The 16,418-nt window shown below is 37.4% G+C and overlaps 1 pseudogene; it reads left to right on the top strand.

Annotated features, from left to right (window-relative positions):
* Positions 1-2,089: 2,089 nt before the first annotated feature.
* LOC144368756 (2',5'-phosphodiesterase 12 pseudogene) lies at positions 2,090-2,604 on the top strand (annotated as a pseudogene).
* Positions 2,605-16,418: the final 13,814 nt, after the last annotated feature.

The raw sequence follows: 16,418 nt of genomic DNA, 5'->3' as shown, positions 1-16,418 counted from the left end.
ATATGATTCTATACCTAGAAGAGCCAAAAAATTCCACTAGAAAATTTCTACAACTAGTAAATGAATTCAGCAAAATAGCAAGATACAAAATCAACACCCATAAATCAAAGGCATTTCTGTATATCAGTGACAAATCCTCTGAAAGGAAAACAATACTACTTACAAAAATATATCAAATTTACTATAGCCTCAAAAAAACAAACAAACAAACAAACTTGGGAATCATGCTAATAAAAGAGGTGAAAGACCTCTACAATGAAAACTACAGAATACTAAAGATAGAAATTAAAGAAGACCTTAGAAAATGGAAAGATCTCCTTTGTTCTTGGATAGGCAGAATTAATATTGTCAAAATGACCATACTACCAAAAGCACTATACAGATTTAATGCAATTCCATTCAAAATCCCAATGACATACCTCATGGAAATAGAAAAAGCAGAGGCTGGGGATATAGCTCAGTTGGTAGAGTATCTGCCTTTTATGCGTAAGGCCCTGGGTTCAATCCCTAGCAACACACACACACACACACACACACACACACACACACACACACACAAAGAAAGAAATAGAAAAAGCAGTCAAGAAATTAATCTAGAAAAATAAGAGAGCCAGAATAGCTACAGAAATCCTTAGCAAGAAGAGTGAAGCAGGTGGCATTACTATGCCAGACCTTAAACTATACTGCAGAGCAATAGTAACAAAAACAGCATGGTATTGGCACAAAAAACCAGACTGGTAGACCAATGGTACAGAATAGAGAACACAGAGACTAACCCACAAAATTACAGTCATCTTATATTAGACAAAGGTGCTAAAACATACATTGGAGAAATGATAGCCTCTTCAACAACTAATGCTGGGAGAACTGGAAATCCATATGCAACAAAATGAAATTAAATACCTATCTCTCACCCTGCACAAAAATCAACTCAAAGTGGATCAAGGACCTAGGAATTAAACCAGAGATTCTGTGTCTAATAGAAGAAAGAGTAGGCCCCAATCTCCATCATATAGGATAAGACTCCTGTAGTGCAAGAATTAAAATCAAGAATTACTAAATGGGATGGATTCAAACTAAAAAGCTTCTTTTCAGCACGAGAAACAATCAGTGAGGTGAACAGAGAGCCTACAGCCTGGGAGCAAATTTTTGCCACACGCACATCAGATAGAGCACTAATCTCTAGGGTATATAAAGAACTCAAAAAGCCAAACACCAAAATAACAAATAACCCAATCAATAAATTGACCAAGGACATGAACAGACAGTTACCAGACAAGGATATACAATCAATCAACAAATATATGAAAAAACGTTCAACATCTCTAGCAATTGGAGAAATGCAAATCAAAACCACTCTAAGATTTCATCTCACTCCAGTCAGAATGGCAGCTATTATGAAGACAAACAACAATAAGTGTTAGTGAGGGTGTGGGGAAAAAGGCACCCTCAGACACTGCTGGTGGGACTGCAAATTGGTGCAGCCAATATGGAAAGGATTGTGAAGATTCCTTGGAAAACTGGGAATGGAACCACCATTTGACCCAGCTATCCCACTATTCAGTCTATACCCAAAGGACTTAAAAGCCGCCTACTGCAGGGACACAGCCACACCAACGTTTATTGCAGCTCAATTCATAATAGCTAAACTGTGGAACCAACCTAGATGCCCTTCAGTAGATGGATAAGATGGATAAAGAAACTGTGATATATATACACAATGGCATATCACTCAGCATTAAAAGAGAATAAAATCACGGCCTTTGCAGGTAAATGGATGAAGTTAGAGAAGATAATACTAAGTGAAGCCAGCCAGTCCCCCTCCAAAAACCAAATGCTGGATGTTTTCTCTGAAATAGAGGCTGACTCATAGTGGGGTTAGGAAGGGAAGCATGGGAGGATCAGATGAACTCTAGGTGGGACAAAGGGGAGGGAGGGGGACGGGGGGTAAGGGGTGTAAAAAAGATGGTGGAATGAGATGGACATCATTACCCTAAGAACATGTATGAAGACTCAAATGGTGTGAATACACTTTGTATATAACCAGAGAGATGAAAAATTGTGCTCTCTATATATACTATGAAATGTAATGCATTCTGCTCTCATATATAACAAATTAGAACAAAAATCAAAAAAGATTTGAGCTGCTAATACCCATTTCTATGGGTGTCCAAAAGGTGGGTACATTCATCTCATTCAATTGGCAGTAGCTTGGCTCACATTAGACATGTCTCATGTGATCTGTACTCCGGCACCTCCGTTATATTTTGTGTGGACCTTAATAGTACACCATCGACAGGAATCTGTCATTTTGTCATCTTTCCAGAGGACCATGAAGGGCTTCCAATGGGGAAGAGGAAAGAGGCAACGTGTCTCTCACACATTTCTTCAAACTGAAAAGTGCTTCTGGTGAATCTGCTGGCACAGTTGTGTTGGTGCTGTTCCTGGCTGTCTAGGTTACCTTTTCACGGACTTAGCTGCTTTACAGGTTGAACAGGGGATTCCATGACCTCGTCTTGAAGATGTTACCACCCACCGGGCCTTACCTAATGTCTCCCATCCTCTGATCAGATAGCCCTTGTATGTGGTCCAAAACGGAAATAGATTTCTGTTTCATGGAATTTCAGTCTAAAAGGGAAGTTTGTTACTCTGTAGAAAGTTTGATGTGAATCAAAGATTGTATGTAACTTTCAAAGAGGAAATCTAGACACTGTGCTAAAACCTCCTGTTCATGGCCTACGGTTATGCTCCAGATGTCTTTGTTACAAGACTGTGTACGTTTACGTCATCTAGACCCTTTCTTCTCTCTACACTTGGAGGAAAAACAAATGTGTTTATGGAAAAATAAGGAAGTTGAAATATTGTGTACATTTTTATAAATATTTTTAAGCTAGTAATTAAGAATTTTTAAGTATCGTTTAAATGATCTTTTAATTATTTTTCATGATATACACTTCAGATTGAATCATGTTTATATAATCAGATGAAAAAATACACAGAGGTTAAAGTGAAAGACATAAAATCTTTTTTAATATGTATTTTAATTTGTTCTAATTAGTCATACAAAACAGTTGAATGCATTTTGACACATCATACATGAATGGAGTATAACTTCTCATTCATCAGTTTGTACGTGATGTACGGTCATGTTATCACATATGCACATAGGGTAATAGTGTCTGATTCATTCTACTATTATTCCTACTCCCATACCCCTTCCCCTCCCTTTGCTCCCCTCTGTTTAGTCCAAAATAACTCTATTCCCACCCCCACCCTTTGTTGTGAATTAGCATCTGCATATCAGAGAAAGCATTTGGCCTTTGGTTCTTTGGGGTTGGCTTATTTCACTTTGCATAATATTCTCCAGTTTCATCCACTTGCCAACAAATGCCATAATTTCATTCTTCTTTAAGGCTGAGTAATATTCCATTGTTTATATTTACCACTGTTTCTTCATCCATTCATTTGTTGAAGGGCACCTACATTGGTTCCATAGTTTAGCTCTTCTGAATTGAGCTGCTATAAACATTGATGTGGCTAGGTCACTTTAGTATGCTGATTTTAAGTCCTTTGGATATAAACCTAGGAGTGGGATGACTGGATCAAATGGTCTTTGCATTCCAAGTTTCCTTAGGAATCTCCATACTATTTTCCATAGTGGTTGCACAAATTCCCACCAGCAATGTATGAGTATACCTTTTCCCCTGTGTCCTCACTAACATTTATTGTTGCTTGTATTCTTGAAGATTGCCATTCTGACTTGAGTGATATGGGATCTTAGAGTAGTTTTGATTTGCATTTCTCTAATTGCTAGAGGTGATGAGCATTTTTCATATGTTTATTGATTGATTATATTTCTTCTTTTGTGAAGTGTCTTGTTCAGTTCCTTTGCTCATTTATTGATTGGGTTACTTGTTTTTCTGGTGTTAGTTTTTTGAGTTCTTTATATATCCTGGAGATGAATGCTCTATCTATCTGAGGTGTGTGTGGTAGACATTTTTTCCCATTCTGTAGGCTCTCTTCACGTTATGGATTGTTTCCTTTTCTGGGAAGAGGCTTTTTAGTTTGAATCCATCCCATTTATTGATTCTTGATTTCACTTCTTGAACTTTAGGAGTCTTGTTAAAGAAGTCAGTTCCTAAGCCAACACGGTGGAGATTTGGGCTGACGTTTTCTTCTAATAGGTGCAGGGTCTCTGCTCTAGTGCTTGAGTCCTTGGTCCACTTTGAGTTGATTTTTGTGCAGGGTGAGAGATGGGGGGGGTTAATTTCTTTTTGCTACATGTGGATTTCCAGTTCTCCCAGCACCATTCATTGAAGAGGCTATCTTTTCTCCAATGTATGTTTTGGGCACCTTTGTTTAGTATGAGATAACTGTATTTATGTGGGTTTGTGTCCTGTATTCTGAACCACCAGTCTACATATCTGTCTTGGTGCCAATGCTATGTCCTTTTTGTTACTATGGCTGTAGTATAATTTAAGGTCTGGTATTGTGATGCCTCCTGCTTCATTTCTTTGGCTATTCTAGGTCTCTTATTTTTCCAAATGTATTTCATGATTGCTTTTTCTATCTCTATGAGGAATGTCATTGGAGATTTTTATTGGAATTGCATTAAATCTGTATAATCCTTTTGGTAGTATGGCCATTTTGACAATGTTAATTCTGCCTATCCAAGAGCATGGGAGGTCTTTCCATCTTCTAAGGTCTTCCTCCATTTCTTTCTTTAGTTTTCTGTAGTTTTCATTGTAAAGGTCTTTCACTTCTTTTGTTAGGTTGATTTCCAAATATTTTAATTTTTTTTTCAGGCTATTGTGAATGGGGCAGTTCTAATTTCTCTTGTTTTAGTGAATTCATCACGGATGTATAGGAAAGCATTTGATTTATGGGTGTTAATTTTATATCATGGTACTTTGCTAAATTCATTTATTAGTTTTGGAAGTTTTCTGGTGGAGTTTTTTGGATTTTCTAGAATAATGTCATTGGCAACTAGTGATAGTTTTTCTTTTTTTCCTATTTGTATTCCTTTAATTTCTTTTTTCTTTCTGACTGATCTGACTACAGTTTCAAGGGCATTGTCGAATAAAAGTGGTGAAAGACGGTATCCTTGTTTTGTTCTAGTTTTTAGAGGGAATGCTTTCAAATTTTCTCCATTTGGAATGATGTTGGCCTTGGGTTTAGCATAGATAGCTTTTATAATTTTTGAGGTATGTTTCCACTATTGCTAGTTTTTCTAGTGTTCTAAACATGAATATCCATTTATGTATTTTTGTCAAATGTTTCCTCTGCAGCTATTGGGATGATCATGATTCTTGTCATTACGTCTACTGATGTGATGAATTACATTTGTTGATTTCCATATGTTGGACAAACCCTGCATCCCTGTGATGAACCTCATTTGATCGTGGTGCACTATCTTTTTAATATGTTTTTTTTTTTTTGCACACGATTTGCCAGAATTTTATTGAGAATATTTGCATCTGTGTTCATCAGGGATATTGGTCTGAAGTTTTTTTTCCTTGATGTGTCTTTGTTTGGTTTGGGTATCAGAGTGATACTAGCTTCCTAGAATGAGCTTGGAAGGGTTCCCTTCTTTTCATGGAATAATTTGAGAAGTATTGGGGTTAATTCTTCTTTGAAGGCCTTGTAGAACTCAGCTGAGAATCCTTCTGCTCCTGGGCTTTTCTTGATTTGTAGGCTTTTGATGGCATCTTGCATTTTATTGTTTGAGACTGAGCTGTTCAAATTGTGTGGTGTCCGCCTGGTTCAATTTGGGTAGCTCATGTGTCTCTAGACATTTGTCATTACCTTCAAGATTTTCTATTTTTTTTGGAGTATACATTTTTAAAATTATTTCTAATTATCTTCTCTATTTCAGTAGTGTCCGTCATGATATTTCCTTTTTTATCATGAATTTTAGTAGTTTGAGTTTTCTCTCTCTTTCTGTTCATGAGCATGACTAAGTGTTTATCAATTTTATTTATTTTTTTCAAAGAACCAACTTTTTGTTTTGTCATTTTTTTGAATTGTTTTTTTTTTCAATTTCAGTGATTTTTAGCTCTGACTTTAGTTATTTCCTGTCTTCTGCTGCCTTTGGTGTTGATTTGCTTTTCTTTTCTAGGCTTTGTGATGTAATGTTAAGTCTCATTGTTGACTTTCTATTTTTTAATGAATGAGAGCCATACAACGAAGTTTCCTCTTAGCACTGCCTTCAGTGTCCCAGAGATTTGGGTATGTTGTGTCACTATTCTCATTTACCTCTAGGTGTGTTTTTATTTCATCCCTGATTTCTTCTGTTACCCATTTGTCATTCAATTGCATATTATTTAGTCTTCAGGTATTACAGTAGCTTCTTTTTTTTATTGTCATTGATGTCTAATTTCATTCCATTATAATCCGATAGGATGTAGGGTATCATCTATTTTTTTTTGTATGTGTTAAGAATTGCTTTATGGCATAAAGTATGGTCTATTTTAGAGAAGGCTCCATGTGCTGCTGAGAAAAAAGTATGAAATATTTTACATAAGTCTGTTAAGTCTAAATCATTGATCGTCTTATTTAGTTCCATAGTTTGTTAAGTGTTTGTTTGAAAGATCTCTCTAGTAGTGACAGGTGTGTTAAAAAGTCACCCAGTATTATTGTGTTGTGGTCTATTTGATTACTGATGTTGAGAAGGGTTTGTTTGAGATAGGTAGATGCTCCCTTGTTTGGGGTATAAATATTTATAATTGTTACGTCTTGTTGATGTGCAATTCCCTTAAGCAGTATGATATGTCCTTCTTTGTCCCTTCTGATTAACTTTGGCTTCAAGTCCACTTTATCTGACATGAGGATAGAAACCCCTGTTTGTTTATGGGATCTGTGTGAGGGATATGTCTTTTTCCCTCCCTTCACCTTCAGTCTGTGAATGCCTTTGCCTATGAGAGCTTTGTCTTGGGTCTTGTTTTTAATCCAATCTTCCAGTCTGTGTCTTTTGATTGATGAGTTTGGGCCATTAATGTTTAAGGTTATTGTTGAGATATGATTTGTGTTTCTGGTCATTTTTGTTTATTTCTAGTTTTTAATTTGAATCAGTTTCTCCTTTGATTGACCATTCCTTTAGCGTAGTTCCTCCCTTCATTGGTTTTCACTTTTTTTTCCCCATTTTATCTTCATGGAATACTTTTTTGAGAATATTCTGAAGTGCAGGGTTCTTGGTTGTAATTTTTTTTTAATTTTTACTTATTGTGGAAGTTTTTAATTTCATCCTGAAATCTGAAGATTAATTTTGCTGGTTATAGGATTCTTGGTTGGCACCCATTTTCTTTCAGAGCTTGGTGTGTTTTTTTCGGGACCACCTAGCTTTGAGGTTCTATTTTGAGAGATCAGCTGAGATCCGTATTGTTTTACCCCTGTATGTAATTTGATGCTTTTATCTCACAGCATTTAAAATTCTATCCTTATTCTGTATGCTAGGTATTTTCATTATAATGTGCCTTGAGGTGGGTCTGTTGTAATTTTGCACAAATTGGGGTCCTTACAGGACCTGTAAGCCTCTTGTATTTGATTTTTCCATTCTATTCTTTAGATTTGGGGATTTTTTCTGATATTATTTCATTGAAAAGATCGTGTATTCCTTTGGTTTGCATCTCTGCACCTTCATCTATCCCGATTAATCTTAAATTTGGACTTTTCACGTTATCACATGATTCTTGGAAGTTCTGTTCATGGTTTCTTAACATCTTCTCCCTGTGGTCAGCTCTATTTTCAAGATTACATATTTTGAAAAACCTAAACTCTGACACATGGAATAACATTAGGGTCTACCTCTACCTCAGTTTAGTGAGCAGTTTGTTACAGTTTCAGAGATTTAACAAAAGATTAAAATTTTTATGGTTGATTATTTCTTTTTTTCTTTTTCTCTTTCCCCCAGTACTAAGGCTTGAACCCAGACAATAGGCGTAAAAGGCAAGTGCTCTGTCACTGAGCTACATCCCCAGCCCTTTTTATTTTATTTTGAGACAGTTGCCCAGGCTGGCCTTGGACTTGGGATGCTCCTGTCTCAGCCTCTCAAGTAGCTAGGATTATAGGCATGTACCGACCGCTGCGACCAACTTCCATTTTTCAGCTAGCACTCTTCATTCTCCTTAGTATTTTTGTGGTTAATGTATGGTAAAAATAAACATAGAGGATGTAAGCACAATTTAGTATTGAAAGTGAATAGCAACATTCCATCCCATTTTCTTTGATTATTCCTGCCCCTGAAAAACCTAAGGCAACAGGGTATTTGACCATATGATATCAGAGAACACAGCACAATACATCATTTTTGAGAAAATGCCTACTGAAAATGGGCTTGAAACTCTGGATAAACGTATTCAGCGTTTCTATGCCAGAAGTATTTTCAAAATTGTCAGGTTTGATAAACAGAGAAAAATGGAGTAGTTTGGCTTTTGAGCATATCTGAAATAAAAAAACTATTATTTTTATAGATGGGCATTATAATCGGAGTTATAGAACAACACTGTTTACATAATTTATTGTAAAAGAGGATTTAAATAGGACGCCAAACTCTTTAAGATTAGAAATTACAAGCAACTGTATTGATTAGTGTGCAGCCTAGAGTGGTAACCACTAACTCATTCATCACGGTTCCTTATTATTATTATTTTTTTTGATGTTCAAGATAGCTATAGTGTTCTCTCATATTTCTGCATTTAATTTCTAGCTCAGGTGTTACGAGCCCACTCACCTCAAGAAGAGCTCTGATTTTCCAGTCAGGAAAACGCTTGTTTCAAATTCTTTAATCTCTGGGCCCAATACCGCAAGAACGCTCCTGTTTGGGCAGTGGACTTGTGTGTTCATATTCTGCTCACCATCCGATGTATTGTTAACTTTTAGTTTATTAAGTTTGAGAATGAAAGAGTTTTACCTGCACTTCAGATCAAAACCTTGAAGTATCTAGAGTACTTGAAGGGAAAGTACAAGGCAGTTTCTTATGATCTTATTTAGAAAAAGCTATAAATGAAAAAAAAAAGATGCTACCGATTTGCACCTTCCTAAATACCACATTCAAGAGTATTTTAGCAGCAGTTTATAAATACTCAAAGAAAGCCAGAATCTATTTTTTTTTCAAAATACTTTTTTTTCCTTCCTTTTAAAAGTTTGTTTTTTTTGTCTGCTTCCAAATACACATCTTAACATACCCTATATTAACTTAAGAGAAAACATGTTTTTCAGCAAAATGCTAAGAAAATTTTGTAAGAAAAAATTGTAATGTGTCATAAAACCTCATGCCTACACAAAGAACACACAGGTCCAATATTATACAACTCCTGGCTAGGTTGAAATCTATTTAGGTAAACTGGTAAGCACTTAGCCAAACATTCCATATCCTGAATCCCTAAACTTGGCATTTCTTGATTAAGCAATATAACAAGATTATATATAGTATTTCAAGATACTAAGACAATGGAATGCTATTTTCAAGTATTATATACTCTCGTCAAATCTCCTATACACAGATTTGTTAGAATGATTGGAGTCCAAGGAAAGGCAAGACTAAGAAGATTCTATAAGTAGCACACCAAAATTTCCTGTACTCACAAGTTAGGATAAAGTGTTATTCAGAAATGTTTAAATCCATCTTTGTGATTGAATTTTTTTTTCCTATTACATTTGGAATTTTCAGTACATTGGATTGGAATAAATATGGGAAGTCCAACAACTTTTTATGGCAAATCACATTGGATGACATCATAAGTTCTTGCTGCAGGAACGAACATTTCAAAATTTTATAGTTACCGATGAGTACACATATTGTAAGACCTGTTATTCTGTGAAAATGAACTCTTGTACAGTTGCCACTATGGCAGATATACACATTGGCAGTTCATAATTCTTTAGCAAACAAATCATTTCTGGCTGCAGTGTGTGTGGTTTTTAAAATACGAATACTAAAACCAGCTGTTTCAAATTTTCAAAAAAAACAAACAGTACATGAAGCACTATGTATTTTATTTATGTCGTCTCTCCCACTAGAATATAAGTTTCCCATAGGCAAAGACTTTCTCTTCTGTTTACTGTCAGATCATGCAGGCACCTAGAGCCCCGAACACACCAATGCCTAATGCTGGTGGAAAGAAGGAACACGGTCAGGGTATGAAGGTCCCATCTTACTGTAGCGTCACTTCGTGGATTTGCAAGGGGATCACAGCTCAGCTGCGATCAGGCTCCATGGGCTACTTCAGATCTGCTTGGGAAGGGCTCTGGCTCTAGAAAGGAGGAAAAAAGATGGTGCAAATCAATCACTGGCAGAGAACGGTGCAGCCTATGCAGAGGAGATCCACAGGAAGTAAATATCGGGTACAGAATCAGTGCACAACTTCTGCGGTTCAGAACGAAGCTGCCCTGGCTTCCCAGAGGGAGGGAAACACTTCTGAACTGAGACAGGCCAGCCCTGAAGGGGGAGCCAAGTAACCCTGCTCTCCCTTCCTCACTCCTGGGACAGAAGGCGGTCCTGAAGATCTTACAGAAGCACTGATAAGTTTCCTTTTAGTCTGTCATCCAGGGACAGAAACCACGTTAGGAGAAGTAGCCGTAACTAGTGAGTGGGATTTCCAGGAATGAGTTAGATCACTTAAAAGGGTTACTTCTCAGGCAATTATCACCGACTTCCCTTCAAGGGGAAATAATGATTACATGCTGGATGCTGAATACAGTGTCTGTTTTTATTAGCTCCTAAGTTAAAAGCCTGAGCTATCGCCATGTCCTACATGGAATCCAGAGTCTCACTTGTGCTAGGCAAGTGCTCTCCCACTGAGCTACATCCCAGCCCTTAACTTTTGATGCTAGTGCAGGATGGTGATTCTCTGAGGCTGAAGTAGTGTGGGGGCATGGGACCCGAGGCTGTGTATCAATAACTGGATACCAGAATCTGGGGAGAAGGTGAACTTTCTGGACTGCAGATCTTGGAAGCTCAGGGAGACTAAATTGTTCTGCTTTCTCTTTTTTCTTCATCTCCTACCTACTACTTACCTTTGCTTACTCCTGACACATCCAGCTAATTGAGACAAATATCTCTGGCTCTAGATTATTCTCCTGTGCCTGTACTGGAGCATATGATCTCCATCAAAAGTCTTAGGGAGGAAAAATGATTGAAAACCATTCATTGTTTTTTAAACTTGCAATTCAAGGCTCCTCATTGGGAACGGGGAGCTACCAAGGCTAACACAAATCTATAAACGACTCTTGGGTGGGTCATACCTGCTGGGAAGAATTGGGCCCTGGCTTATTCCTTCTATTATCCATTGAATCTTGTTTGCTTCTGTTTTACAAAGTGAAAATGTTTTTTTTTTGTTGTTGTTGTTTTTGTTTTTTTAGATTCTAGGCTGCATCCTGATGTGTATGTTTCATAATGATTTTGGCTGTAACTCTGATGTGGTATTTAAGACATCCTCTGTTACCTCATGTCACTGTACACTGCTTCAAATATCTTTGTACATCATGACATTTATTTTCCTCTTGAGGGTATCTTTCTAAAATGGGATGACTGAATCAGAAAGAATTAGAACAAATCTTTTTATATATATTGCAAACATTTTTTTTTCCTGAAAAACAACATTTTCTGATGCCACTAGAAATGTTCTTGTTTCCAAATGACCTATGATCATTGCATTTTATCCTTTACACTTATTTTTGTTAATTTAACTGCATTGTGCCTAGGAAAATACTGAAATGTAAATATACATGCCTTTCCTCTTGTTCCTCTTTCTAAGTAGAATCCTTTGCTTGCTCTGCTCAATGTCTGGACCTGACCAAGACAATAATTGGAAGAGAACTAGAAACAGAGCTGAGAGTGCAGTGATTGATTTCCTTGAGAAAGGGTACAGAGGTAATGGCGAAAGAAAAAAAATCTAAACAAAAGAGCAAAGCTGGTTAGAGATAGAAGAGGTGGTGGAAAAACAGAGCTAGGGGAACTAGGTTATTTCAAGAGCTTTTTAAAGTGTTGGAATGAATAGCTGCTGTGCTGAGTATAATTTTGAGAGAGAAATAAAAAGGAAAGGGATATCAAGGAAATTGGGCTTTGCATTATTCAATGAAATTTCTTTTTTTTTAGAGAGTTGGGAAAGAGATATCCATGGTCTCTCATTTATATATAAATAAGTAGAAATATATACCAACTGCACTGTTACGGTCTTTAACGTACCCTCGCAAAGTTGAAGGGATATTGTAGAGAAAACTGTGAGATGTTGGTAACAGGCCTGGAAGACACAGAGCAGGTGGACCTGGGCGCAGTGGGTGGAGAGCTGGATTTATGTTGTTAGGTGAGTTCATTGATGTGAAGGGAAATAACTCCCTCTGCAGGTCAGATGTGTTGTATTTAAACTTGACTTCCATGGATATCCAATTTTGTCATGAATTCAATCTTTCCTAGAAGGAGGACGGTTCTGGGTATCTGTGATACTGTGAAATATACTTGTGGTGTTTGCCCTCAACACACCACTCATTGACATCTCTGAAGTTATGGTGTCTTTTCACAGGCTAATGCGCTGCTTGCTGGCTGGCAGCCCCTAGGTAGCTTCACGGTGGAGCAGGTCATCTGATCGTAGTCCCACATCCCAACCTCAGGGGACAGGAGAGGGGCTAAAGGTTAAGGTGATTGCTAATGGCCATTGATTAAGTCAGTTGTGCTCATGTTTGGAAGCCAATGTAAAACCCGAAAAGAATGAGGATCAGAGAACTAAATGCTTAGCTAAGCACATGGAGTTTCCCCGAGTGGCATACCTGAAGAAGGCATGGTAACTCGCCTCTTCTCCCACACCTTGACTGTGCATCTCTTTATCTGTATCCTCCGTAATATCCCTTACAGTAAACTAGTAAATTTAAGTGTTCCCTGAATTCTGTGAACACCTCAAGAAAATTAATCAAATCCAAGGAGGAAAACCTGATTTATATTCAAGTAGTCAAAGCACAGATAAAGTGACCTGGGGCTTGTGATTGTTATCTATAGTGTGTGTGTGTGTGTGTGCGTGTGTGTGTGTGTGTGTGTGACAGTCTTTGGGACTGAACCTCAACCTTGAGATCTGACAGTATCTCCAGGTCGGCAGCATCAGAACTAAATTGGATTAGAGGATACTTAGCTGATGTCTGCTGCTACAGAACTGCTTGCCTGCTTTCCTGTGGAGAGAAACCCCTACACCATTTAGGGTCACCGAAGTCCTCTGCGTGGATTGAAGGGCGAAAACAGACTGCATTTCCAACACAGTAGCCCTTTGCCCCAACCCGACAGCTAAGACCAGTCCTTCTGGGGACTGAGTGGCTGTTATGAGGTGCACCGATAAATAAAGTTTGGTTCTATAGTTAGGGGTCATGTGTTACCCTAAACAGGAGAAGTTCAGGGAATGTGTAATAGAAAAGGAAGAAAAAGGTCCCAGTTGTGAGTATGCCCCTGAGGTCGACAGATTAGCCAAACTGGGAATACTGGGGATTAAGTTCGTCCTCCCAGGTTCAGTTGACGCCTGCAATGTACTCACCAGTGTCACAGATTTGGTAACAAATCCAGGACTTCACAAGATGTGGGAGGGTGAGAAGTGTGGAGAAGAGCGACATCTGCTGGCCCACACTGGGAATACAGCTCTGCGAACATGCCATCTTGGTGAGGACAGAACGGATCTCATTCCTGTGACAGCAGCCAGATACTCCAGTTAGTGTGTTTTTGCATCAAGACTGTTACAAATTTCCAAAAGCTAAAGTTGTCTAAAGCAAATTTGGCAGACATTTCTAGGCCAAGTCAGTCGAAATGACAGCAAAATGAGGCAGGAAAGAGTCAGGTGAACCCACTGAGAACAAGATCATATCAAAGACGAGGATGAAATTAGAAGTTGAAGGGACCCTAAGTGATTCCGTTTGATTTTGAAAAGTGACAACAATTTCAATGTGTAAGAAGTTAGCAGGGGCAGAAACTAATACGCAAAGTATTCATCCTTTCCCCCCATCCTTGCTTTTTACAGAAAATTCATTTTCTTTTCATTGCTCAGTTAAGCTGATCAATATAATCCAAGGAGAGTGTGAATGGGAGTTTTGGAGTGTATTTGAGGGTGTCACAGGCAAATATACAAGATTTTCAGATGCTTATGGCATAAATGTTTTCAATGTGTCAATTAACAACAACAATAAACAAAACACAATACTTAAAAATTAAGTTTATGTTAATGAACATTTAATAAGTACTTATAAAGGGGGATATTTATAGCTTAGTTAATTAAATTTCCTAGACAGCTTCCCAGTATATTTATAAATTTAATGCACCATATTTGATTTCTTCACCAGCAAATTGTCTAAGATCTTTTCATGTACTTAGGTAATCACAAATCAAAGAAATTGCATTTACATAGTGACTACTAAGTTTTTCTCATGATGTTTGCAAACAGTAAGATTCTTTTTATAATTTTCAGCCTAAAAATCAAAATTCTGTTGGAAAACATTTTCCTGCAAGTATCTCATGGTTTAGTTTACTTAATTGGTCAAGAAAATAGATGATTTCAACAGTGAGAGAGGTATTCAGAGCATCATTCAGATGGGCTGGGAGAAGACTGTGCTGCTTTGCAGTGTTTGCTCCATGTTTACCCAAAGAAGTTTCCTATCTGAGCTTTGGAGCTTTGACTCCGTTATGATATGGATTTCTCTAAGAGTCCTTTCGCTTTCTGCTGTTCAAAGCATCTAACAAGTTGGTTGTCATACATACCATTGGGCATTTTTATAAATACAGAGATAAGATTTCTGCCCCCATTGAATTTGGTTACTCTGTGGATTCTATTCTTGGTGATATCAAACAGAAAAAATAAGAACTTGCATAAACTATTAAAAGAAGGGGAAAATGAGAAATAAATTGAAAGGGAAAATAAAAAATAGGAATCCTCATTTCCATATCAGATTGAACCCATGGAATATTAAAGAATATTAAAGAAACTAAGCTCTCTTCATGAAATCGTTTAGAGTATTTGGGTCTGTTTCCTTAAAGTATAATGGATATTTCTTCTTAACTAGGGAACTTTTGAAGAATCACGTGTAAAACCTATATTGGAGCTTAAATAAATATTAATTTTCTTCTTTTGAAAACCTCCGAGAATTCTTTTCTTTTTTTCCCCCTCGGTGCTGGGGATTAAACTCAAGGCCTTGCATACACTAGGCACTCTACCACTAAGCTATCCCCCCAGGCCCACTATTCTAAATCACTTGTTTATTAAACATTTTAGACTTAGAATTTCATTACTAATTTATTAAGTACTCAGATATACCAAATATTCTTGACTATGTACTCAAAATATTAACTATACAAAAATATTTCTCCAGTAGAAAAATATTAATGACATGTATTTTCTTTATTTCAATATCCCAATTCTTACTTCATTGAACTAGAGCCCCTTCATCACTAAAGGAAAAAATTTTTGCATTTTGATATAATTTAGAGTTACACAATATTAGGCATTTGCTGAATTGGTAGTTACAGGCACCTAGAATAATGATAGCTTTGACATGTTAGAAATGTGTTTTCTTTCACCGAAAAAAGATCCATTTCTGCCAAGATGAAATCTTTTTAGAGAGGTTCACAATTGGTCATGCAGGTCCCTTCTGCTTGATCTGTGATAATGTCCACCCCTCCCTGCAGAACCTTTATTTAGTGAGCCCGTGGCAGCCCCATTGCATCTCCCGTGGGGACCACATTGAGAACAAGGAAGCCAATGGGATGGAGGATGACCTGAGGCCTACGAGAATATGGAGCCCCTAATGGATGTCAGCACGGAGGGGTGATTTTGCTGCAGTTCAGTTGCCATGATCCAGAAGCCGACATGGATAGAAAGTGACTGTTGAAGACCAGGTCCCCAATGTGTGCCCTCTTGCACTGCATAAATGCCCCTGATCTTGGAGTCACATCCTCATAAGTGAGAAGGAAAACTACTGGGTCAAGCCAAAAAACTAAAGAGATATAGCTGAAATTAACTTGGACTGGAAAGGTTAATGTCTCTTTACTTATTTGTCAATAGGTCCGATGGAGATCAGAGATAGCAATTACCTTATCAAAATACTAAGAAAGTTGTCATTGTTGAAGACTTTCATATATTTTTACCCAGGGCATCTGATTACAAATCTCATTGGACAGCGATCTTCTAGAATAATTTTGAGGTCAGTATATTGCCTGGTAATTAAGATTAGCATTTGGATTGGCATTAACATAGATTCTAAGCTATATTAATTTTTTTTTTTCAGTGCTGGGGACAGAACCCAGTCCTTTCATGCTAGGTAGCACTGCACTACTGAGATGCACCCCAGCCCCAAGAGATATTATCAGGATCATCGATTTTCTCATGTGATTTTTGGATTAGATAAGTCTAATATTAGAAAACTTACTTTTACATTTATGCTGACTTAAGGATCACTGT

Source organism: Ictidomys tridecemlineatus, chromosome 11 (assembly GCF_052094955.1).
Source record: "Ictidomys tridecemlineatus isolate mIctTri1 chromosome 11, mIctTri1.hap1, whole genome shotgun sequence".
NCBI lineage: Eukaryota > Metazoa > Chordata > Mammalia > Rodentia > Sciuridae > Ictidomys > Ictidomys tridecemlineatus.
This window is presented reverse-complemented; position numbering and strand designations above follow the sequence as displayed.